The 23,179-nt window shown below is 41.5% G+C and overlaps 1 protein-coding gene across 3 annotated transcripts in view; it reads left to right on the plus strand.

Annotated features, from left to right (window-relative positions):
- The first annotated feature begins 20,729 nt into the window (after positions 1–20,729).
- The window catches only part of CNOT6 (CCR4-NOT transcription complex subunit 6), a 65,792-nt gene continuing 63,342 nt past the window's right edge, over positions 20,730–23,179 (plus strand). For all 3 annotated transcript variants that reach the window (XM_081230573.1, XM_081230574.1, XM_081230575.1), the window contains exon 1: positions 20,730–21,102. The gene's annotated coding sequence lies outside the window, so the exon portion shown is untranslated. The remainder of the gene's footprint in view (positions 21,103–23,179) is intronic.

The raw sequence follows: 23,179 nt of genomic DNA on the forward strand, positions 1-23,179 counted from the left end.
TGGGACAGGTTGCATGTGCTGAGGACCTGGTAGCAGGTTTGGGCTTTGTTCTTAGATCAATAGGAAGCCACGGGTAGACTCCTGGGAAATGTGTAGGAACCATTTGCATTTGGAAACTTACTCTGGCTGCTGTGGGTGGGAAGAATGGGAGACGTAAGACTGGATCCTGGGACATACCTGAGGCCATGGCAGTCGTCTGGTGAAGATGACGTTCTTGGACCAGGGTGGTGGCAGTGGGAATAAGAAGTAAATGGATTTGGGGAAATCCTTCAGTGCTCCCCACCCTTCCAGAGGGATTTCATCTGCACTCGGGACTTAGCCATCGCAGGTCTGCTCCCAGTTCCCACACCTTGCACCTCTTGCCAGATCCGGACCTACCCCCAGCATCCTCCCAGACACTGCACCCAGGCATCCTCACACACCCCCAAATCCCATAGGGCCAAATGAAACTTACATAATCTTCCCCCACTCCCAAACCCCTGCTCACTGCTGGCTCCTGCTTCTCCTCTTGCATCCTCTATCAGGGTGATGTCACAAAAGCCAGAAAAGTAGTCAGCACTCTAGACCAGGGCTTTCAGACTTTAAGGCACACATAAATCACCTAAATACAGGTTCTGATTCAGCAGTTCTGGGAGGCCCCAAATTCTGCATTTCTGACAAACCCCCACTGCTGTTGGTCCTTGGAGCCCAGTTGGAAGAGGGTGGCTTTTGGTCTTCCCTCTCCCTCATCTCCCCCTCCACATCCTGAATACTTCCTGAATCTGACCCCTCTCCCCTTCTCCTACAACACCTGCGTTCAGGTCCCATGGTCTTTAACCTGGATTGTTTCAGCACCTCCTGACCAGTCTTCCTTTGGTTCATGTTGCTAAGTGGTGTTCCTAGGAGAAATCAAATGTTCCATGAGAAGTATTACTTATCCAGGCGCCTTGGCCACAGTTGCCAACAGGGTTATGACCAAGGGCAGGCTGCTATCCAAGATGTTCCTTACCACTCATGCTGTACAAAGCTGGAGGATGTGCACAGAGCGGAGTCCTAGAGGGACTATCAAGATCAAAGCCAGGAAATGGACTCTAATGGGGTCATCCCATCAACCCTCTGACAGTGGGCCTGAAGGTCCTGGGCCAAAGCAAGAGAGAGGCTTTTTTGTTTTTTCTGTTTTTTGGTTTTTTTCAGTGTGGAAATTTTATTTATTTCCCTCCCAAGTAGCCAGAATATACATACCCTCTTAGCTCTGAGAAACGTGGTAATGAAAATACCAACAGGATCGATCGTACATAAAAAAAAAGAAAGAAAAGCACATACTGTACAGGAAACATCCCTAAGTCCACCTTAACCTAGTAGTGCAAGTTAATGGTATGTTTCTGGCATTGTCACCTTTCACTTGATTTATAATAATTTTACAGGACATATTTAAAGCAAAGATTTTTATTTTATTTTTTAACCCTAACAGATTTTTTTTAAAAAGAGGTTATATTAAATGACAATACATTCTGGGTTTTTTCTTTTTTTATTAATTTTTATTGGCGTATAGTTTCTTTACAATGTTGTGTTAGTTTCTGCTGTGCAGCAAAGTGAATCAGTTATACATATACATATATCCACTCTTTTTAAAATTCCCTTCCCATTTAGGTCACCACAGAGCACTGAGTAGAGTTCCCTGTGCTATACAGTAGGTTATCATTAGTTATCCATTTTGTATATAGTAGTGTATATATGTCAATCCCAATCTCCCTATTCATCCCCACCCCTTCCCCCCCGGTAACCATAAATTTGTTTTCTACATCTGTGACTCTATTTCTGCTTTGCAAATAAGTTCATCTGTACCATTTTTCTAGATTCCAAATATAAGCAATATTATACAATATTTATCTTTCTCTTTCTGACTTACTTCACTCCATATGACAATCTCTAGGTCCATCCACATCGCTACAAATGGCATTATTTCTTTCCTTTTTTTTTTTTTCGGTACGTGGGCCTGTCACCGCTGTGGCCTCTCCCGCTGCAGAGCACAGGCTCCAGATGCACAGGCTCAGCGGCCATGGCTCACGGGCCCAGTCGCTCCACGGCACGTGGGATTCTCCTGGACTGTGACACGAACACATGTCCCCTGCATCGGCAGGTGGACTCTCAACTTCTGCGCCACCAGGGAAGCCCTATTTCTTTCCTTTTTATGGCTGAGTAATATTCCATTGTATATATGTACCACATCTTCTTTATCCATTCCTCTGTAAATGACAATACATTTTGAATCGGGGAAAGAAAAAAATTAAAAACTGCAAACTTCTATCAGTTTACTCAAAATAAAAATACACATAGAATTAGGGAAATATAGGTTGACTATTTCCACTATGTAAATTTTGAAAGGCTTGCAAATTATTTTTCAAGTTTTTTTTTTTTTACATCTTTATCGGAGTATAATTGCTTTACAATGGTGTGTTAGATTCTGCTTTATAACAAAGTGAATCAGCTCTACATATACATATATCCCCATCTCTCCTCCCTCTTGCATCTCCCTCCCACCCTCCCTAATTTTTCAAGTTTTTAAAGTACATCTTAATCTCTCAATAAAGTATACCTATATTCGCTGGGTGCTAGTTTCTAGGAGGGAAACCACCCCATGTGCTCAATCAGTGGGTTTCAGATTTTTGTAGTGTGGACTAAAATCACTTGTTAAAATACAGATGCCCCAGCCCCCAAAAAGATTCTGATTCTGTCTCCCTTGGGGAGTTAGTATTTTAAAAGAAAAAAATAACAAAACAAAAGCAATTCAGGAGATGCAGATGCCCACCCAACTTTGGTGCTGGCTGCCCTTCTTCACTGATGCCAGTGGCCCCACCTGGCGGTCTTAGGGTGAGTTACATGCGCTCCTAAAGGGAGGTTACCGGTGAGTCCCGTTCTTGGACATGGGATAGGCTCGTTACACACAGTATCTCTTCTAATTTTCCCCAAAACTCCTTACAGAGATATCCTCATCCTGTTTCACTGATGGGGAAACTGAGACTCAGAGAGTAGAGGTGACTAGCCTTATTGTGATGATCCTTTTGCACTATCTACAAATATCATTATATTGTACACCTGAAACTAATATAATGTTATTTGTTAATTATACCTCAATAAAAGAAAAGGGAGAAAAAAGAAAGGGAGTGTTGACAGTTAAAGGTTTCCACAGAGGAATCGGGAGTGCGTGAATTGGGCTGCAGCAGAACCTCCTGGGACCCTCAAGCCCACCCAACCTAGGGGGAGTTGGGGAGCTTAGCTGTCTGTGGGGCCCAATAGTACCAGGCTGGCCAAGGCCGGGGCACCTGCCCTCTCCCAGGACAAAGTCAGCTCTGTGGAGGCAGCTGCCAGCCAGCAAGCCCTGTGCACAATATACTGGTTGTTTCTTCTCTGTACATGCAAACGGAAGAACAGGAACCACCTGGCACTTGAGGAAAAACTAATTAGAATCCTCATATTGCATTTTTTATCCTCACCTAAAAGATGTCCACAACTTGCTTTTTTCTCTCGATGTGGTTTTTCAGATTTACTCATTGTAAATAAATCAAGTAATTAAGTTTTTCAAAATGCCTTTGTATGCATGTTTCACAATTTATTGAATGACATTTAGGTTGATTTGGTTTTGCTTCGTTTTGGTTTCTGCAATTACAAATAATGCTTAATAGCCCTGTGACTTTGGAAAGTTACTTTGAACCTCTCTGGTCTTCTGTTTACAGAAGCTAGGCTTATAGATACTTACCTGTAAAATGTGGGTAGCAGTAGGTTTGTGATTAGGATCAAATGAATTCATAAATGTAAATAATGTGTCTCAATCAAGGGCAATTTTGTACCCAGGGAAAATTTGGCAATGTCTGGAGACATTTTTGGTTATCACAACTTGGGGAAGGAGGCTGCAGCTGTTACTGGAATCTGGTAGGTAGAGGCCAAGGATGCTGCTAAACATCCTACATTGCACAAGATAGCTCCCATGCACAAAGAATTATCCAGCGCAAAATGTCAGTATCACCAAAGTTGAGAAACCCTGGAATAGTGCATGGTGCAAAATAAGCACTCGGTGAATATTAGTTATTTTTCAAGAGTGGCAGTGAAAATTCTTTTTCTTATTTTCTATATACGAGCATGAGACTCTCTCACAGAAACAATCACTGCCTACAAAAATACTCACGGAACACTTACCAAAATTGTTTTACTCAGCCATAAGGAGCACCTCAGTAAAATTTAAAACGTAGCAATTGGGCAGAGTACTTTCTTAGCAAGAAGCAATAATTGAGAATATAATTACAAAAAGAGAGCTTCTTCTTGCCCCACCCTTATTCTCCCATACCTACTAGAATTCCAAAGCCACCAGAATTTTAAAATTTAGCAAGTAACTATTTTTTAAAAGGAGTAACATAGAGTGAAATATTAATTTATAAAGTAATATTAATAATAATATTATATATTAAAAGATATAGAGTACAACCAAAGGAAAACACAGGAAAAAAACCCACCACAATCTTTTGAAATTTTATAAAATACAGAAAATTTAAAACAAATGAGGTAAGCATTCACTCTAGAAAGAAAATAAATAATAAAATAAATACCAAGAGTAAGAGGAGGAAATTAATAAAAATTAAAAAAGAAATCAATGAAATAAGAAAAAAAATAGCCTCAATAAATAACTATTTTTTGAATGTCAGTAAAATAGACAAAACTCTGACAAATGCATCTTTAAGGGGGAAAAAGCTGGAAACAGAAATGAACAATATTGGGAAAGAATATGACCTTAGATTTATAGGAGATTAGAATTGTAAGAATTCTGTTTGGATAGAGTACTGTCTGTATGTATTTGATTTCACTACTGTGAAAACCACAATAAAGGGATGAAAAGAGGTAAATAAATCCACAAAACAAAAATGGGGAGAATTGAGAGGGGAAAACATCAATAAAAATTTGGAAGCTAGAAAGCAGATATTTGAATCATAATTGACTTAGACTCCAGATAATCAAAACAATAAGCCAGGAGTGAGGAAAGCTGAGAAACTTGATTAAAACCACAAACTGGATTAAAACCCTGTACCACAACATGGACCATGTGATCCACCAGCAGCTGCAGATCAGCAAAGTCCCTGGTTACACCAGCTCTCACTCCACAACCAGTGCACAGTTGATGGTGATATCTGCTTACAGCAGCAGCAAAGTCTTGGTGTGTCCTGGATCACACTCTACAACCAGGGACTAGTGGGCCCTGCAATGGCACCACCAGGAAAAAAGCTATGTCTCCCTGCCCTTCACCTGGTGGCCTAAGGTGACCCAGGCCCAGTATCTTCTGCTGTGGACACCCAGAAATAGCAGGTAAACCCAGTAAGTGCCTCCTGCCCCCACAGACGGCACCAGCCAGTGCTGAACAGGAGCCCAGCAGTACCAGAAGAACAAAGCTGACCAGAATGCATGGAAGGGCTCAGAAAACTAAACTGTCATTGGAACTAAAGTCTACAAAAGTAGACAGAACCCACAGACTAACCTGGTGACTACCTGATAACATGGAAGATTGAATGGGACTGAGAGTTCCCTCACATATAAATCCAAATGGAAGGGTGCTATAGAAAATCACTTGTCATACGAAGATGCAGGAAAACCACTATCCAAATGAGAAAAGATAATCAAGTGAGGCCAATACTGAGATGAATCAGATGTTGGAATTATCTGACAAGGATTTGAAAGCAGCTGGCATAAAAAAATGCTTCAACAATCAATCACAAATTGTCTGGAAACACATGAAAAAATAGAAAGTTTCAGCAAAGAAAAAAGTTATAAAAAAAGAATCAAATGAAAATTGTAGAACTGAAAAATGTAACATCCAATATTTAAAAACTCACTGAATAGACAACAACAGTAGAGTTGAGATGACAGAAGATAGAATTAGTGAACTTGAAGACAATCTGAACAACAGAGAATAGACTGAAAAAATAATGAACAGAGACTCAGGGACCTGTGGGTCTATATTAAAGGATCCATATAATCAGGGTCCCAGAGGAGAGGAGGAAGATGTGGGACCAAAAAGGCATTCAAAGAAACAATGGCTGAAAATTTCCCAAACTTTGTGAAAGACATAAACCTCCAGATTCAAGAATCAGAGAGAATCCCAAATATGAGAAACCCAAAGAAATCCACACCAAGACACATCATAATTATACTTCTGAAAACTAAAAACAGAGGAAAAAGTCTTGAAAACAGCTAAAGTGAAATAATGTGCTACCTACAAAGGAATAGCAATTCAAATGACAGTGGATTTCTCCTCTGAAACCATGGGGGCCAGAAGGAAGTGGCACAAAATTTTTCAAGTGCTGAATGAAAAACTGTCAGCTCTGAAGCATAAATTTGGTGATACTGTCCTTCAGAAAGTAGGAGGAAATAAAGACATTCTCATATAAAGAACATCTAACAGAATTTATTGCCAGCAGACCTATCCTTAAAGAATGGCTAAAAAGAGCTCTCCAGAAAGAAAGGAAATGATGACAGAAGAGAGCCCTCAGAAAGGAAAGAAGAACAATAAAGAACAATAAAATTAGTAAACAGAAGTAAGCACAATAGATTATCCTTCACCTCATGAGCTTCCTTTATTATATTTTATGGATGAAGCAAAAGTTATAGCACCACCGGGTGCTATAACTTTTAGTATATCAACAGTTGCTTTAAATGTAAATAGTCTAAATACACCAATTAAAAGATAGAGATTTGGGGAAAAAGATATTTGGAAGAGTGGATTAAAAAATAATAATGTTGTTTATATGAAATTCACTTCAAACATGATGACAGAGGTAGGTTCAAAGAAAAAGAATGGAAAAAATAGTATCTCCAAGCCCAGACATTCTCTCATTGGAGTATTTTACTAAACATTCAAAGAATTAATAACTGATTTTAATCTATTTCAGAAAATAGGAGATGAAAGACACTTCCCAGCTAATTTTATGAGCCTGTATTATTCTGATCCCAAAATCAGAAAAGATAGCACAACAAAGAAAACTACAGACCAATATCTCTCATGAATTTAGATGCAAAAGTCCTCAAGAAAAATTTAACAAATTAAATACAAGAACATATAAAAAGATGATACACCACAACCAAGTGGGATTTTTTTTCCAGTTATAAAGGTTGGTTAAATATTCAAAAATCAAGGATGAAGGTCATATGATTATTCCAATTTATGCAGAAAGAACATTTGACTAAATTCAACTACCTAACCATTCATGATAAAAATTCTCTGGAATAAAAGGGGACTTAACCTCACAAAGAGCATCTACAAAACCAATAGCTAACATCATACTTAATGGCATGACCTTTCCTCTAAGACTGAGAAAACAAGGCAACGATGTCTGCTTTCACCACTCTTACTCAACATAATACTGGAATTTCTAAACACTGTGACAAGGCAAGAAAAGGCAAAAAAAAAAAAAAGTCATACAGATTGGAAAGAAAAATAAAACTGTCTCTACTTGCAGACAACATGATTGTCTATGTTGAAAATTCCAAGGAATGTATAAAAATCATCTAGAACTAATAAGTGAGTTCAGTAAGATGGCAGGATACAAAGTCACCATGCAAAAGTATTTCTATATACTGATGACACACAAGTGGAAGCCAAAGTTTAAAATACCATTTAGAATTGCTCCAAAGAAATGAAATACTTAGGTATAAATCTAATGAAACATGCACAAGATCAATATGGTAAAATTTATAAAATGCTGATGAAGGAAATCTGTGAAGACCTAAATAATTGAAGATATATACCTTGTTCAACATTTGAAAGATTCAACACAGCAAAGATGCTATTCTCCCCAAATTGATCTACAGATTTACCACAATCTCTATCAAGATCTCAACCAACTTTATTTTTATAGTTACAGAAAGACTTATTCAAAATTTTAGATGGAAAAGGAAAGGCCCTACAATAGCCAAAACAAATTTTAAAAAGAAAAGAAGTAGGAGTAATCATTCTTTGAGATGTTAAGTTTTTACTATTAGCTACAGTAATAAAAACAGTATGATATTGGCAGAGGGATAGTCATATAGATTAATGGAACAGATAGAAAATGAAGAAATAGACCTACACAAATATGTTCATTTATTTATTTATTTATTTATTTATTTTTTTGCGGTACGTGGGCCTCTCACCGTTGCGGCCTCTCCCGTTGCGGAGCACAGGCTCCGGACGCGCAGGCTCAGCGGCCATGGCTCACGGGCCCAGCCGCTCCGCGGCATGTGGGATCCTCCCGGACTGGGGCACGAACCCGTGTCCCCTGCACCGGCAGGCAGACTCTCAACCACTGTGCCACCAGGGAAGCCCCCTGTTCATTTATTTTTAAACAAAGGAACAAAGCATTTCAAAAAGAGAGAGATAAGCCTTTCAGTAAATGGTGCTGGAGCAAGTAGGTACCCACAGCAAAAACAAAAAACCTTGAACTAATCCTCCAATTTTATACAAATTTTAACTCAAAATGGACCATGGACCACGAAAAATGTAAACCTTCTAGGAAAAAAATAGGAGAAAATATTCAAGACCTAGATTAGGCAAAGAGTTCTTAACTGAAAGCATGATTCATAAAAGGAAAATTTGATTAATTGGACCTCATAAAATTTAAAACTTTTGTTGAGCAATTGACCCTATTAATGAATATGAAAAGACACATTACAGACGGAGAGAAAATATTTGCAAATCACATATTTGACAAAGGACTTGTATCTAGAATATACAAAGAACTCCTCAAACCCAACATTAAAACGACAAATAATCCAATTTTTAAAATAGGCAAAAGAAATGTGTAGACATTTTATCAAAGATAAAGATATATGAGATATACAGTTGGAAAATAAGCGCATGAAAAGATGTTCAACATCTTAGAAAAATGCCAAATAGAACTATAATGAGACTTCATTACATACCATTCAGAATGACAAAAATAAAAATAGTAATAACACAAATGATGGTGAGGATGTGGAGAAACTGGATCCATCATACATTACTGGTGGGAATGTAAAATAATACAGTGTAATATCATTTTTTAAAATGCTGTCTTGACCCAGTTTTGAGGCCCTGGCTAGAGGTTGGTCAGTTCTCCTTCTTGAGCAGCCAATTAAGCCCATACTCCCAACTATTGAGTTTGCTGGGCTCTCATTCATACTCCTAGACACTATACACCTGCCCTAATCACCCCAAGGCCAGGTACCAGACAACCAAGGACAGACCCTATGCCCCAGGGCTGACTGAAATTACTCAAATTATCCAGTGCTAAACCTGCTTACCTTGCCTGAGCCATTCCTTCCTGCAGGAAGCACAATAAATATGCTTGCCCACAATTCCCCCATCCCTCCGCCTCTTAACTGACCCTGGTGCTTCCTTGTGTGGCCCTGTGTGAAGTGCTCTGGTCTCTCCTATTGAACTCTGATTAACCATTTTGTCTCTCTTGACCTGTGTCTGGCCTCACCATATCCCACTCAAGGCAATATGATTAAAACATACAGGCACTCTGGAAAATAGTTTGGCAGTTTCTATTAAACTAAAAATGGAATTACCATATGAACAGCAATTACTCTCTTGGGCTTTTAGCATAGAGAAATGAAAACTTGTTTTTATGCAGAACCTTCCACATGAATGTTCTAGCAGCTTTATTCATAATGGCGCCAAAATAGAAATGACCCTAATGTCTTTCAACTGATGAATGTTTAAAGAAACGATGGCACGTCCATACCATGGAATGCTATTCGGCAATAAAAAGGACGGAACTCTTGATACATGCAACATCTCAGATGAACATAATGGCAATTATGCTGCACTAAGCTCAAGAGGATACATACTGCATAATTGTATTTATATAACATTTGTAAAAGAACATAATTATAGAGATTAGTGGCTAACCAGGCCAGGGCTGGCTGGGGAGGGGAGGATGTGACTATAAAGGGGAGCACAATGGAGACTCGAAGTGATGGTAGTTAAGTATCTTGATTACAGTGTTGGTTCCATGAAGCTACACATGTGACAAAGTTGCATACAGCTACACATGCACACGCACGCATGCACACACACGCGCATGAGTGCATGTATTAACTGGTGAAATCTGAATAAACTCAATGGTTTGTGCCTAATGTCAGTTTTCTGGGTTTGATATTGTTCTGTAGTTTTGCAGGATGTAAATATCAGGGGTGGTAGGGTGAAGTGTTCATGGGACCCCCTGCACATTTCTTTGCAACTTCATGTGAATCTATAATTATTTCAAAATGAAACGTTTTTTTAAGGGGAAGGGGACTCCTGTGAAGGAAAACAAACAAAACAAAACTTCAGAATCTTCAAAGGTCTCAGAAATTGGCATCAGCTACAGCTGCACCTGAAATTTATACTTTTTTTAAGTGTAGGGGAGGCTAAAATCAAGAGGGACGGGAGAAAGCACTTTGAGAGGAAATTAGACCTCAGATTCTCTCCTTCCCTCTGCTTAGCCAGGTGTCTGCCCCTCTCTACTCGGAGGGTTTGTTTTTTGTTGAGAGTAAAGCAGAGGGCTTTCTAGATATTTATTCCTACTCAACTCTAAGAATGCTGGCAAGTAAAGGGAGGGTGGGAAATTTCATCTTTGTGCTGGAAAAAGAGTCATCCTGCAGTCCTGGTACAACTTCTCTCTTTGGCCTCCTATATATCCATGTGCACCCTTCTTTCCATACACAGAACACTCTCCCCAAGGCGGCAACACAGAAGCCGGTGTAGCTCAGAGTAGCCAGCAGGTCCCAGTGTGGCTTCTTGTGGTCTAGTAACCTGGGAACTAAAAGACTACTGCCTCCAACACACAGAACACATAACTGTCCGTAGGAATAGGACAACTGTAGCAAACAAACAAACACAATCTAATTCAGAAAGTGGGAGGATGGTAGACATACAGCAGTCACTGGTTCTTGCCCACTTGGTTTTCTAGGAACACCACAGTCTCCCTTCTCTGGAAGTAGTGTTATTGATCAGCCCACCTAGCAGTCTTTTGTCCACTGGCTTCTAAAGCTTTGTCCCTGCCTTCTAGCAGTTATATTTTCTTTCATGGTCACATTAGACTTGGGAATTAAAGCATCTGCTTCCTGCTGGTGCATGTGTGGGAGATTGGGCACTTCTTTTGGGGTTAAAAAATTATAGAATTGTAGGTGGTCTCTTTGACATTTCCCTAAAAAACCTAGTAGGCTTCCAGTCTACTCTCATCCTATTAGTTCCACGTGACAGTACCCATAGCCAAAGGTCTGCCTGGACATAGTTTTTAAATTTTAAGACTTGCATCATCTGCCTTTGTGGTCTGCTCATTACCCAATTTCACAGCTTAATGAATCTGAGGCTATTTTTAAATTAATCAACTTAGTTTGTAAAGCAACACTCTCAATCTACTTTATGCCAGTAAGCTTTTGGTTTCTGCATGGCAGGGCATCAGTCTTATCTCCTGCCAAATATTACCATGATTTTGGAGGAATTCAACCTAGAACTGGTGTGGTGTCTGCTCCACGAAATGTTCAGAAACCAGGCTTCTTTCAGCTCCCTTTCTTATTCTGATATCATGGGCCTCATTCTCGTGGTCCAAGACAGCAGCTCCACATTCTAGGCAGCAGGAAAGAAGAAGGACTAAGGGAAAGGTTGCAGCAATGGATGGGGCCTTATTTGGGAACAGGAAGAATAGGTGCCATTTGTTGGAAGAAGCATAAATGGGGATATTAGGTAGTCACAGGGGTGGATGGTGGCAGAGATATTTATCTGCTCAAAAAAATTCATTTTTTTCCTTCTATTGTTGCTGAGAAGCAGCAGCTCAGATGGAACTGAGTAAGTTATTTCCAAGCTTGTGAAAACCTTTCCCAAGTCGTCTTCACATTTGGTGGGGATATGTGACTAGTTCTTGCCAATGGAGTGTGAGGAGAAGTGCTGTGAGTGACTTGAGGTTGAGCTAGTTAAGAAGCACTTGTGCTTTCTCTGCATCTCTCCTCTCTTTACCAGTGGATACAGAGGGCTCCAAACCAAGGGCAGGAGTTCTTGACATTTTTTATGATATGAGCCTCTTGGCAGACACCCGGTTCATAATAATGTTTTTTAAAAGGATAAAATAAGGAGGGGAGGGATAAATTGGGAGTTTGGGATTGACATATACACACATATATTATATATAAAAGATAACTAGTAAGAACCTACTGTATAGCACTATTCAGTGCTCTGTGACGACCTAGATGGGAATGGAGTCTAGAAGAGAGTGGGTATATGTATATGCATAACTGAATCACTTTTCTGTGCAGCAAAAACTAACACAACATTGTAAATCAACTATACCCCAATAAAAAATTAATTTAAAAAAGCATAAAATAAAATACTGGGTTGGCCCAAATTTTCCTTTGGTTTTTAAGTAAAAATAAAAGATGCATTTTTCATTTTCACCAAGAATCTTATTGAACAATATATTCACCATTTTGTTCCACTACCTTCTGCCAGTTTTCAGGCAACTTCATAATTCCATCTTCCCAAAACTTTTTATCTTTTTAAGCAAAGCACTGTTCCAGGTGCCTTTTACAGTCTTCCAGGGCATTGAAATTTTTTCCATTAAGAGAATTTTGTAAAGACTGAAGTCAATGGAAATCTGAAGGTGCAATGTCTAGTGAATACGGCCGATGAATCAGAACTTCCCAGCCAAGCTGTAACAGTTTCTGCCCAGTCATCAGAGAAACATGCGGTCTTTTGTTATCCTAATGCAAGACTACGGGTTTTCTGTTGACTAATTCCAGCGCTTTTTGTCGAGTGCTGTTTTCAGTTGGTCTAATTGGGAGCAGTACTTGTTGGAATTTAATCGTTTGGTTTTCCGGAAGGAGCTCATAATAGAGGACTCCTTTCTAATCCCAGCACATATAAAACATCACCTCCTTTGAACGAAGACTGGCCTTTGGTGTGGTTGGTGGTTGTTCATTTTGCTTGCCCCATGATCTCTTCCATTCCATATTATTGTACAGTATCCACTTTTCATCAGCCATCACAATTTGTTTCAAAAATGGAAAGTTTTCATTACGTTTAAGTAGAGAATCATACACAGAAATACAGTCAAGAAGGTTTTTTTCACTTAACTTATGTGGAACCCAAACATCAAAGTGATGAACATAACCAAGCTGGTGCAAATGATTTTCAGTGCTTGATTTGGATATTTTGAGTATGTCGGCTATCTCCCAGGTGGTAAAACGTTGACTGTTCTCAATTAATGTCTCAATTTGATCGTTATCAACTTCAACAGATCTACCCGACTGTGGTGCATCGTCCAGTGAGAAATCTGCAGCACGAAACTTCGCAAACCACTTTTGACACGTTCGACCAGTCACAGCACCTTCTCCATACACCGCACAAATCTTTTTTTGCGTTTCAGTTACATTTATACCTTTCTTGAAATAATAAGGCATAATATGACAAAATGTTGCTTTTTTCTTCCATCTTCAATATTAAAATGGCTACACAAAATTTCAGCAATTTTGAGAAGCTTTTTTTAAATGCATTCTGATATGACAACTGTCACATACAATCTAACAAAATTGTTTCAAATGAAGTTAAAGACAACTAAGAGCTACCAGAGCTACCTTAAGGAAAAAAAAAAACAGATGAACTTTTAGCCAACCCAATACATAGGATTACAAAAGAAACCAGTTATACTGAAATACAGTTAACAAAATATTTTAAGTATTATGACATAATAGTATTTATACATTTAAATAGCATGTTAAATGCATGTTCTACTGGTGGATCTAATATCTACCTCATTTTCAAAGTCGTAGATGAGTGAAAATGATATTTCTAGATATACCTAACATTTTCTTTTAGGATGATGAAACTGTTTTAGAAATAGAGAGAGGTATGGTTGCACAACATTGTGAATGTAGTAAATATTACTGAATTGTGCACTTTAAAATGGTTAATTTTAAGTTACGTAGATTTTACCTCAATTAAAAAAAGAAAAAATGAAATTTGGGGAAAGGATCTCTATTGTACAACTGTGAGAGGATATGAAAATCTCAGGCTGAGGTTTGTCATTGGTTATAGTCACATCCTACTGTGGTTTGTTATTTAGACTCAAAATGGCAGGAAAAGCTAAACTTGACCCATCTGGGTTTGCTGCAGCCCTCTCTGACTTCTATCCACAGATCTCTTGGGGGTACATGGACCTCAGAATAAGAACCCCTGTCCTAGGCGATGACAGAGCCGTAAGAGGAAAGGCTTTAGGCCCCTGAGTCACTACTAGGAAGAAAAATCACTTGCTGAATGGTTACATGAGCAAGAAATTTTGTATCTGTTTATTAGAGAAGCTAGTATTTTCCTGAGCCAATACACTCCTATTTCTGCTTAAATTACTTCAAGTCAGGTTTCCAACACCCCATATCCCATAATAAGCAGCAAAGTAACAAAATGTTTTTTGCCCAGGGCAGTATCAATGATTAATCTGCCTGTAGGCCTTAAATCAAACTACCCTAAAGGCTGCCCTACATTTGGACTTTCAGTGATGGGAGTCAGTAAATATCCTTATTCGGTAAGCGTGTTTGAGAAGGTTTTGGTTTGTTTATTTTATTTTATTTTGTTATTTAAGGCCAAAGCCTTGTAAACAATTCAAATCTTTGAGGAGTGTGGCTGGAGTCGGGCCAGGGATGAGACCTCCACTTTCTTATTCATGCCTTTCTGTAATTTAGTCTTTTTTTTTTTTAAACCATGACCACAAATTATTTTTATCACAATGAATAAGGTGGTTTAATCTTAGGGAAAAAAACTATATATGGGCAAACTTCAGAGATATTGTGGGTTCAGTTCCAAACCACTGCACTAAAGCAAATATCAAGTTAAAGTGAGTCACACAAATTTTTTGGTTTCCCAGTGCATATAAAAGTTATGTTTACACTGTAGTGTATTTAGTGTGCAATAGCATTATGTCTAAAAAAATGTACATACCTTAATTAAGAAATACCTTACTGTTGGGACTTCCCTGGCTGTCCAGCGGTTAAGACTTCACCTTCCAATGAAGAGGGTGCGGGTTCAGTCCCTGGTCGGGGAGCTAAGATCCCACATGCCTCGCGGCCAAAAAACCAAAACATAAAACAGAAGCAATATTGTAACAAATTCAATAAAGACTTAAAAAAACAAACAAAAAAAGAAATGTCTTACTACTAAAAATTGCTAACCATCTGAGCCTTCAGCAATTCATAATCATTTTTTTAAAAAATAATTTATTTATTTTTTATTTTTGGCTGCGTTGGGTCTTTGTTGTGGTGTGTGGGCTTCTCATTGCAGTGGTTTCGCTTGCTGTGGAGCACGGGCTCTAGGCGCACGGGCTTCAGTAGTTGTGGCTTGCGGGCTCTAGAGTGCAGGCTCAGTAGTTGTGGCACACGGGCTCAGTTGCTCCGAGGCCTGTGGGATCTTCCCGGACCAGGGCTGAAACCCGTGTCCCCTGCATTGGCAGGTGGATTCTCAACCACTGCGCCACCAAGGAAAGCCCAAGTCATAATCTTCTTGTTGGTGGAGGGTCTTGTCTTGATGTTTGTGGCTGCTGACTGATCAGGGTGGTGATTGCTGAAGCCTAGGATGGCTGTAGCAATTTCTTAAAATAAGACAATAATGAAGTTTGCCATATTGATTGACTTCCTTTCATGACCCATTTCTCTGTAGCATGCAATGCCATGTGATAGTGTTTTACCCAAAGAAAAGCTTCTCTCAAAATTGGAGTCAATCCTCTCAAATACTCTTGCTGCCTTATCAACTAAGTTTATGTAATATTCTAAATCCTTTGTTGTCATTTCAAGAATCTTCACCAGGTGTAGATTCCATCTTAAGAAACCAGTTTCTTTGCTCATCCATAAGAAGCAACTCCTTATCCATTAAGTTTTATAATGAGATTGCAGCAATTCAGTCACATCTTCAGGCTCTACTTCTAATTCAAGTTCTTTTGCTATTTCCATAACATCTGCAGTTACTTCCTCCACTAAAGTCTTGAACCCCCTTAAAGTTTTCCATGAGTGTTGGAATCAACTTTGTTCAAACTCCCATTAAAACTGATACGTTGACCTCTTCTCATGAGTCATGAATGGCATCTAGAATGCTGAAACTTTTCCAGAAGGTTTTTGATTGACTTTGCCTTGATCAGACGAATCACTCTCTATGGCAGTTATAGCTTTACAAAATCTGTTTCTTAAATAAGAAGACTAGAAAGTCAAAATTACTTCTTGATCCATGGGCTTCAGAATAGATGTTGTGTTAGCAGGCAAGAAAACATTAATGTTGTACATCTCCATCAGAGCTCTTGGGTGACCAGGTGCTCATTGTCAATGAGCAGCAGTATTTTGAAAGGAATCTTTTTTTCTGAGCAGTAGGTCTCAACAGTAGTTTTTTTCGGTAAACTGTGATTCAAACAGATGTGCTGTCATCCAGGCTTTGTTGTTCCATTTATATAGCACAGGCAGAGTAGATTGAGCATAATTCTTAAGGACCCTAGGATTTTTGGAATGGTAAATGAGCATTGACTTCAAGTCACCAGCTACATTAACCCCTAATGAGAGAGTCTGCCTGTCTTTTGAAGCTTTGAAGCCAGACATTGACTTCTCCTCTCTAACTATGAATGTCCTAGATGACACCTTCTTCCAATATAATGCTGTTTTGTCTACATTGAAAATCTGTTTAGTGTAGCCACCTTCATTCTTATTTTAGCTAAATCTTCTGGACAACTTGCTGCAGCTCCTACATCAGCACTGTTGCTTCACCTTGTACTTTTATGTTAAGGAGATGGCTTCTTTCCTTAAACCTTGTAAATCATCCTCTGCTAGCTTCAAAACTTTTCTTCTGCAGCTTCCTCACCTCTTTCAGTCTCCATAGAATTGAAGAGAGTTAGGACCTTGCTCTGGATTAGGCTTTGGCTTAAGGGAATGTTGTAGCTGGTTTGATCTTCTATCCAGACCATTAAAATGTTCTTCATATCAGCAATAGGGCTGTTTCACTTTCTGGTCATTCATCAGTTCACTGAAGTAGCACATTTAATTTCCTTTAAGAACTTTTCCTTTGCATTCACAGCTTGGCTGTTTGGCATAAGATGTCTAGCCTTCAGCCTATCTCAGCTTTTGACATGCCTTCTTCACTAGGCTTAATCATCTCTAGCTTTCGATTTAACGTGAGAGATGTGTGACACTTCCTTTCATTTGAACACTTAGAGGCCTTGTAGGGTTATTAACTGGCCTAATTTCCATATTTTTGTGTCTCAGGGATTAGGGAGGACTGAAGAGAGGTATAAAGACAGAGGAAAGGCTGGTCAGTGGAGCAGTCAAAATGCACACAACACTTATTAAATTTGTTGTCTTACGTGGGCCCAGTTCATGGTGCTTCAAAACAATTACAAGAGTAACATCAAAGATCATTGATCACACGGGGCTTCCCTGGTGGTGCAGTGGTTGAGAATCTGCCTGCTAATGCAGGGGACGCGGGTTCGAGCCCTGGTCTGGGAGGATCCCACATGCCGCAGAGCGACTGGGCCCGTGAGCCACAGCTACTGAGCCTGCGCGTCTGGAGCTTGTACTCCGCAACAAGAGAGGCTGCCATAGTGAGAGGCCTGCGCACCGCGATGAAGAGTGGCCCCTGCTTGCCACAACTAGAGAAAGCTCTCTCACAGAAACGAAGGCGCAACACAGCAAAAATAAATAAATAAATTAATAAAAACTCCTATCCCCAACATCTTCTTAAAAAAAAAAAAAGATCATTGATCACAGATCACCATAACAAATATAGTAACAATGAAAAAGTTTGAAATATTGTGAGAATTTTCAAGCATGACATAGAGACATGAAGTGAGCAAATGCTGATGGAAACTGATGCCAATAGACTTGCTTAATGCAGGGTTCCCACAAACTTTCAATTTGTAAAAAATGCACTCTCTGTGAAGTACAATAAAATGAGGTATGCATTTGCAGCTGGAGCTGTTAGAATCTAAGCCTGTAGATGCTAGTGGCCATCTTTCCTGCCTGGTTGCACAGCCCTTGTGAAGCCAGTGGGGAGGAAAGCTGAGTGGAGGGTGGAAGAGTGAGATTGGATTGATTCTTGTTGATATTTTAAGATGTCTGAACTTTTCAGTTATGTGATACCTGAATACATAAATGACCTCTTTCTGCATCAAGCCTATTTGAGTTTGGGTTTTATAACTTACACAGGCAAGTCTTGCCTAATATGAGGGGCACTTTGATCTGGATCTGGAAAGGCATTTGGTGGGGTTCTCTTCAGATATTCAGAAAGAAGAGGATGTGCACAGGCAGGGCCACCATTGGTTCCTTCTCTGTGGTAGCTAGTCTACTGAGATGGCCCCAAATAAGTCTCTCCTTCCCTTTATGTGCATGCAGCTCCTGCACTGCTTATGCCCTCTTCTCTTAAATCTGGACTGGGCTTGTGACTGTTTTGACCAATAGAATACAGAGAAAGTGACATTCTTCAAAGGGTCTTCCACTTCCTCTCTCTTGGAGCCCTGGGTTGCCATGAAAGATGTTCAGGATAACCTGCTAGAGAGAAGCCACAAAGAAAAGTGGGAGGATAAAACACTACAAAGGGAGGGCTTGTTGGGGACATGGAGGTGCCAGAATCCAACCCCAGCCACCATCTCAGTAGAGGCTTGAGAAACCCCAAGTGAGACCTGGAGCACTAGAATAATGAGATGTAATAAACTACCACGGTTCTATGCAAGTTTTTTTGTTATGCAACTGGACTTCCCTGCCCCCATACACATGGTACCAATCACAAAAGGTAGCTCCTTCTGGGCAGATGAATTACAAAAATTCACCCCTCTCTCCAGGCTGGAGCACAGGTTGCCAAGGCACAGCATTCACATGGCGGGCAGAGAGCGCCAGTGGCTCCTCCCTCAGTCTGGTGACACTTTGTAGAGCACAGGGACTGCACAACCCCAGTATTCAGAAGCCTGGGGTTGGAGGCTGTGGAGGGATGCCCACATGCAGCCAGTCAGTCTGCACTTGTTCTTGGCAACCCCCTACCCCTCCTGGGCTTTCCTGTTGCCCTGCTGTTGTCTAGTGTCCTCTGACACTAGAGGACTGGACCGTTGATGCTGAAAACTCAGACTTCGTGCACTGGTGCTGAATTGAATCTTGGAGTTTTGGGTGAAGAGGAAAAGAATAGCTTTATTGCTTTGCCAGGCAAAGGGGGGACGCAGCAGGGTTGTGCCCCTGAAAAACTGTGTGTCCCAACCTGGAAGGATTTGGTGAGGAGTTTTATAGCAATGGTTCAAGGGCAGGGTTGCTGATAAGATTAGGGTGTGTGCAGGGCATTCACTCCTTTAATCTGGTCTCTGGTAATCTCTTGATGAGCTTCTCTGGTTCCTTTAATCTGGCCTCAAGTGGTCTTCTCTGGAATGAAGAACGCTGACATCTTCTATTTGTTGGGGGTTTTAGTTCTGTAAAGAGCTCAAAGATACTGTTAATGTGTATCCCTTGAGGTAGTACCAGGACCCTGGCCCAAGGCTGCACTATTATTTCTTGGCTGCTCCTGCCTTGTCTCTGCAACCCCTCCCTTCCCTGACTAGCAACCGTTTGAAAAGCTTCCGTGCCCAGGAGTCCGTAATGGTCTCAATCTTTTCCTTGCCCTTCTAGCTCTCCTCTGCCCCAACAGCAGCCAACCATTTCCCATATCCTCTAGCCCAGTATAGCAAGAAAGGGTGTCTCATTTTGTTGCTACTGTTAGTTCCTGGAACCCGTTTCCCTCTCATTTCTTCAGAGTTGATTTTCCAGGAAAGAGCCAGGAGCCCATACCAGTTTGCCATGTAGGTGAGTGGACAGCTATTCCTTTTTCCTCAGGCCATGTCTGTCCTCATGCACTTCGAATGGGTTTTAACAGTCTGTTGAGTGTTTCTCTTGTCCCTAGGCTGTAAGCTTACTCAGGGCAGGCCGGGGCCTGATTCATCTCTTTGCCTTGGTCCCAGCACAGGGCCTTGACCACCAGTCAACTAATGTGCACTCATGCAAGCATCATTAATTCTTTCTCTGCTCATTTTCAATCTCCACCTGAATAGAACATCTTGCTCTTTGAACACATCTGCGGACAGTTACTCCGGGCTAGGATCCCACCGGAATTGTCCCTGAATTTACTGGACTGAATGACCATTAATGGACCGAAACGTGCCATTAATTAGATTTTTCTTCATATCTGAGGCAGGATGAATCAAGCCACTGTTCACGACTCAATGTCTTGTCTTTAGGCAGCTCAGGGTACTGGCTAAGGGTCAAAAGTCTGAGAGCTTGTCCCTGTTTCCATGTAATTGATAGGCGAAACGAAAGGGAGGAAGATCGAGGAAATAGAGGGAAGAGAGGAACAAAAATGAACAGCCTGAGACAAAAAAAAAGAGAAAGAAGGAAAAAAAAAGAGCTAGTTGAAAAGCGTAGGAGCGTTAAGAAGATGAGAAAGTAGAAGCGACAAGGCAGGAAACGAGCGAGGAGAGCGGGAAGAGGAGAGGGATGTCTGACCCTGGAGCGCGCCCGGCCGGCTCACTGCTCCCCATCGTGGGGGTGGGGGAAGAGAGGGACGAGCAGAGAGAGACCTCCCCGGATGCTGAATGGTCGCGCCCGGCGGCGGCGGCCAATGGGCGGCCGGGATGTTGGAGCGGCAGCGTCGGTCGCGGCGCTCGCAGGCTTGGGGTGGAGGGGGGAGGGGGAAGGGGTAGAGGGGGAGGGGGAAGGGGGAAGGGGTGGGACGGCGGCCGCCGCCATGATGCTTGTTTGCTTTCAATGAAAACGAGGGGGGCGCAGAGGAGGAGGAGGCGGCGGCGTCGGTGGCGGCGGCGTCGGCTGCGCGAAGGGGAAGGCAGCGGTGGGTGCAGCGAGGAGGGTGAGGCCGGAGGCCGAGAGGCCGGGAGGCCGTAGTGGCGGCCCGTCGAGGCGGCTGAAGCGGGCGGCTGACGCGGTGGATCTCGGAGGGAGAACAAAGAGCGGCGGCTGAGGCGGCAGAGGAGCGGCGACGGCGGCGCTGCAGCAGCGGGCGGGATTGGTATGGTGGTTCCACAGGTCAGACTCCGCTGCACTCACAGGGAGGAGGCGGCGGCAGCGGCGGAGGAAGGCGGCGCACCCCAAGAGGTGAGCGAGACCGGCTCGAGGCCCGGCTGGGCGCTGCTCCCCACACTGGCTGCCCACGGGCCCCACTCGGTCGTGTCCCCGGGACCGTAGCGCGGGGGACTCGAGCAAGAGCACCTTGAGTTTTGCGTGCAGCGGGCCCGGAGACTGGAGGAGATGGTGGCTGTTGGGGGTCCCTAGACGCGCGGCTGTCGCCATCCAGTTGGTCCCCAGACCGCGCCCCCGCGCCGAGTCCGGGGCTGGGGGGTGTTGTTTGACGGCGGGGGTGGGGCCGCGCAGGGGGCGCCAGGGTTGGGGGATGCCCTGGCTGTCGACCCTGGCTCTGGTCACCGAAGGAGGGGAGTTGGTGTCCGGGACTCTTGGCTGGGATGGGTGGCAACTTTGGAGAAGTGGCGGTGTGGGATTGCGCGGAGTGGAGTGTGGAACTTCGCAGTTACCGCAAAGCGGGAAACCAACTGTTTACCTCCTCCCCCAAATGTATTTAAAATTAAGTTTAACACAAATTTTTTGGGGGGTGGGGGGATGGGAATGACATGGTTAAAGAAGCCCTTAGCACCAGATGAAGAGATTTATATTGCTGAGGACTCAGAGATAGTTCTAATTACTTGAAGTTTTGTGTAATAACCTGAATCGTATCTCTTTTCTTTTTTCTAAACACCAATGATTATTTTCTTTGGAAAAATTTTTTGACTCTTTTTCTCCTACAGCTTCCCCTAAGAGCCTGCTAATGAACACCTGTAACCTCTTCTTGAACTGTTACTGCGGATGACAGCATTGTGAATGGTCATCTTGCTTGTCCTTTTTGGATTTGTTATTGTGTTAAGCTGACGTTTAAATAATCTCCTTGAACATGCGTTCCCATACTTACCTGTTTTCCAGGTGGATTGCCCCGTTAGTGGTAGTGTGGAATCTTGCCTCTTTGTGTCTGGGGATTTTAATTTTGGAGAGGAAGAGAGTGAATATGAACAAGTGAAAAATAAAATGGCATATAATAGCACTTTGTGTTTTTCACAGTGCACTAGAATTTATCATCCCAAAACAGTTTTGTAGGTTTTAGGAGCTGTGTCCATTGATCAAAAGGTTTTGAAGACTTGTTTTGTAATCAGAGCAATTATCGCAGTCTTTAGAATGTGATGACTTTTAGAATAAAAATTGCTTAATATTTTTAGACCAGTGATCTAGTCCAGTCAACTTGCTTTAAACAAAATATTTGAATAGCTGCTGTTGAGGAAACAGGCCTAGAAAGGTTAAAGTGACTTGCCCAAAATATTACAGTTAAGAGGGAAAGGACCAGGTTTTGTGTAAATGTGAGAGCACATGAGAGTGAGGTACTTGATGGAGATTAGTTTTTTTGGGAGGGCGGAGTGCGTTTTAATGGCTGGAAGTTATTTGAGGTAGTTGGGTCTGGTCAGTTCTCAGTAGGTGAATAAGATACTTAATGAAATGGTCAAAAAACAAGGATGTGACAAAAGACAACGTTTCCTGTGAGACTCAGAAGATTTTGCATAGTTTCAGAAGTGTCTTGATCATTGGTAACGTAGATGAGGAAGCTCTTTTGAATGCCTGTTTGATTCGTAGGTATTTTCAGGTTTCTTAAACCTTGGTGGCAGAGTAAAACTTTTCAGACTCTTGAACAGATATGAGTTGGTTACAGAACTTGGTCCTGGCTACAGATAAAGGCATTTGCTTCTGTACTTATGGTTTATAAATAATGCATTTATTTTGGTTAATGTGTAGGCATTCCACCACGTTCATATTAGCCTTTTTTATATTTAAAGCATAAACCTTTTTCATATCATAGTGAAACAGAAAGGGATAATGTACGTAAGGCATACTGGAATAAATGGTCAAGGCTGCTCACAGCTGTAGCCTTTGGGCCAGGAGAGGTGAGGGCCGTCTTCAGCACACTTGTAACTTTCCCATATGGAAGGTATACTGGTTGGGAAACTGCTTTTAAAGTGTTTATTTGCATGTAAGATGGGGACTAATTTAGACTGCCTTAATCTTACCCTTCTCTGGGCTTTACCTCTCCCTCATCCATTTTTATTTTCTTGATAAGTTATGTGCAAGGAATAGTATA

This window comes from Mesoplodon bidens (assembly GCF_964165515.1).
Source record: "Mesoplodon bidens genome assembly, chromosome: 4".
In the NCBI taxonomy this organism is placed as follows: Eukaryota; Metazoa; Chordata; class Mammalia; order Artiodactyla; family Ziphiidae; genus Mesoplodon; species Mesoplodon bidens.